This window comes from Helianthus annuus, chromosome 7, assembly GCF_002127325.2.
Source record: "Helianthus annuus cultivar XRQ/B chromosome 7, HanXRQr2.0-SUNRISE, whole genome shotgun sequence".
Taxonomy (NCBI): domain Eukaryota; kingdom Viridiplantae; phylum Streptophyta; class Magnoliopsida; order Asterales; family Asteraceae; genus Helianthus; species Helianthus annuus.
In genome coordinates, this window is record NC_035439.2 from 108,162,852 (window position 1) to 108,166,639 (window position 3,788).

General features: G+C 36.5%; 1 long non-coding RNA gene across 5 annotated transcripts; it reads right to left on the reverse strand.

Annotated features, from left to right (window-relative positions):
* Positions 1 to 365: 365 nt before the first annotated feature.
* LOC118480382 lies at positions 366 to 3,045 on the reverse strand. 5 transcript variants are annotated; one of them, XR_004862346.1, is made up of 4 exons: positions 2,912 to 3,045; positions 1,876 to 1,965; positions 519 to 571; positions 368 to 425 (listed from the first exon to the last, which is right to left on the reverse strand). It is a non-coding gene; the product is annotated as an uncharacterized LOC118480382 (long non-coding RNA). The 5 variants fall into 5 exon arrangements; XR_004862345.1 differs by having other exon boundaries at positions 519 to 581; XR_004862342.1 differs by lacking the exon at positions 519 to 571 and having other exon boundaries at positions 366 to 425.
* Between the last annotated feature and the right edge of the window lie 743 nt (positions 3,046 to 3,788).

The window sequence follows — 3,788 nt, forward strand, 5'->3', positions numbered from 1 at the left end:
TTTCCTTCAAATACATAATCTAATACATACTTACATTCGCTTTTGCCTTTAGGCCTCGATCGAGTCTTGGATTGTACGGGTTCTTGGTCACGAGAGCACACCGGTTTGAGTTCAAGTATTTACCTCCTATTACTTGATTCTCTCAAACCAGGGCTCTGATACCAACTTGTTACGCCCTAACTCGTAATTGACAAAAAGTCGCAGCGGAAGTTTAAGCCATAAAATTTCTTTCATTATAAATACCTTAACTTATTTAAGATTTCATTTTAACACAACTTTTTCACATGAAGTCATCAACCGACTCATTTACAATTAAATACATGACATGGGTTTTCTAAATTTCAACACCAACGTTCCCGTACAACCTGTCTTGTGACTCGGTCCTTGATCTCTATCCCTTGAAGATCCTTCGTATCTCGTACTACCTGCGCTCACCACATAAAATTCATAAACATCAGTACGCATCGTAAACATGTAAAATTCATTCACGTTTATTTTTCGTTCCGTTAACTCTTTACATTCCGGCTTTCCATCTGATCATACGACCCGCGGTGAGACTTCTCTGCTATTCCTGCGTTACACTTCATTCACCATGGCACGCCATTAGTAACATGACCATTCAAATATGTTAGAGCCATATATATAAGCATATATACAAGATCCTTTCTTTCATGCACAACAAATCCTACTTCATGGATAAGTACCTACACACGTATGTTCATACACATTTCATACCTACATACATACATGCATACATACTTATGTACATACATACTTACTTACATACATACATACATACAAGCTTTATTCCTTTGTGTACATTCAATCCCATTTAATACATATGTACTTACTTTCATATATGTATAGTCATACATCTATTTAAATACACCCGAAAACATACATGCAAACATAAACACATCTACACGTACATTCTTACATACTTACATATAGTTATATAATGCATATAACGTATTTAGATAGCCTTCACACAAGTTTAGAGTTGAAGAATGCGAAAAATATGAAAGAACCAGCAATTGGCGCAAGAAGGAACCAATCTGGCGCAACCTTGTGCCAGTTCTGGCGCAATACAGATGACATCAGTCAGGGGCGCAACCTTGTGCCAGGGGGGCGCAACCTTGCGCCTGGTTCAGACCTGCAACTTTCAGCATGACGAATTTTTACAGTTTTGGTCATAACTTTCTCATTTCTTGTCCGTTTTACCCGATTCTTTTTCCTACGTGATCGTAATTTAATCCTCTATCATATGGACTTGAAATCCCACGTTCGGTTTAAGGAAATTCTTAACTTACGTGCGTTCGACATATTATCATTTTCTAACTATTTGACCCGTTCGTGCATTTATCAACATAATCAGTTTATTTAACCTCAATCTCATAAGAACTTTAATAATTTCATTGGCACCTATCATAAAAGATTAAATTCTCGGACGTCTTGCATCCTCTTAACCCATTTTTGCTCAAAAGCTTATTTTTGACCCGTTATGGGTATTTGCGCATTAAGTGGACTATGACATACCAAACCCTATACTTCGCTTTCATACTTGTCCAAGACATTACTCTAATCGAATAGCTGGAAACGACTTCTAAGGTCGTTTGCCCGATATACCTATCAAGGGCATTTTAGTCAACTATGCTCTATCCTTAATAACAAAGGAATTCCTTACATAAGTAACCAATTCCACTACTTAGCTACAATTTCTTAATCACACCTACCTTGCTCGGATCAAAACTAAAATCCGTTTAATACTTCATTGACATCATACAATTCATTCCTATTCGACCTCAATTATCACATATAATTAAATTGCATATAACATTACATAAACAACTAAGAAGTGATTACGGAATCACTTACCTTGAGCGTCCATTTTCGCATTGGCTTCCTTGTCCCCTCTTGACCCGTTAGTCTTTCGTGCTTGAGTCCACTTCCACATGATCCCTAATGCTTTCGTGTTACCGCAATCACATCCTTGTTAGTGTACACGATTACACATATAAATGATCATATCAAAAGCATAACTCACATTTGACTTTCATGGTCAAGTCTAATAAACATAAAGCATACATCCAAAATCACATCTTTTTAGACTCATGAAATCCATCATGTTAACGCATAAAACACATATTAATTTAGCACATACCATTCGACACTATGTACATTTCGTACTTATGATGCTAAAGTACTTACAACCACATGATCACATAATCATACTCGCATACACATTTGCTTACATATACTTTCACATATCATACACCTTCGCTCTTAATTACCATGATTCAAGCACATCTAATACAAGGCGAGCATTACACCATTCAAGCACAAGGTACAAGCTCCTAATGCATAATTTTACCAAACCATACATTCAATCCGAATTCTCATATGGACTCCACCTTAAGCACACTTAACATATTATTTTGCTAACGACTACACCATAAACACCTTCTATACATACTTACCCACAACTTTCATACGATTTCACAATTTTGTTTTCTTAGGCATTTCATCGAACACTTGGCGTGCGTACTAATATCTAAGCATAATGTACAAGCATTTTCATTCTTTTTCTTCCTAGTTATTTACTTTCAAACATTAGCAAAGCAAAATGCCAAATCAATTTCATACCATGCTCAATCTAACTAGCAAGATGGTCACATACAACATAACATATCTAGGATCGAACAAAGACTAGACATGGGTGACATACCCATGTCGCCATCTCCATCAACCTATGATGGGTTTCATCTCCAAACACCTAATTAATCAAAATTATGCATAGCACATGTTTCGTATGGTGATTCTAACACATAATAACGCTTAATTTCATACAAATTCGTGGATTGATCAAAAACCCACTTCTTACAAAATCACCAAATCACAAAATACAACTTACCATGTGTTTATCTTGTGTAGATGGTTGGGAATATAGCTCATGCATCCATCAAACCTTCATTTTTCTCTTCCAATTTGGGGAATTTTGTGGTTTTTAGGGTTTGTCTTCTCCCCTGCTCAATCCATCGCCCACACACACCTCTCTAATGTGTGTGTTTTATTTTTTTTAAGTTTATGTAATTTCATCTTTCAAGTTGCCCAAGTTTGGCCCCTCAAGATTCACCATATTCCCATACTTGCCACAACTTCATTTCTTTAAATAAAACACTTTCTTATTTATCCTCTTTTAACCCTTGTAATTTGTTAATTGTTAGTCACAAATTTTTCCATCCCTTATATTTAACTTGTAACTATAACTAAGCTAACTAACTTAGTTACCATGTCACATCGTGTAAAACAAAACATGCTCGAAATTTAATAATTCGGTTTTTGGGGTGTTACAAAATCACCTTTTCTAGGATACCACAACCCCAATGTGGTTGTTCCTTTCAAGTAGCGTAATATCCTCTTGACAATGATCATGTGCGAAGCTCTCGGGTTAGATTTATATCTTGCTGCGAGGCACGTTGGGTACATGATATTAGGACGTGAAGCAGTTAGATACATCAAAGAACCTATCATGGAACAGTAAAACGTTTCATCAGCCCTGTCTCCCGTGAGATCTGGGTGAATCCCATGATTTGTCGCAAGTGGGGTAGCAGTTGGAGTAGAACTTGACATTCCAAATTTCTCTAGAATATCATGCACGTACTTCGTCTGATGAATGAAAATTCCCTCAGGTAGTTGTTCAACTTGTAAACCCAGAAAGAATTTCATCTCCCCCATTGATGACATTTCGAATTTTTGCTTCATCACCTGTTCGAAATCTTTGCACAATT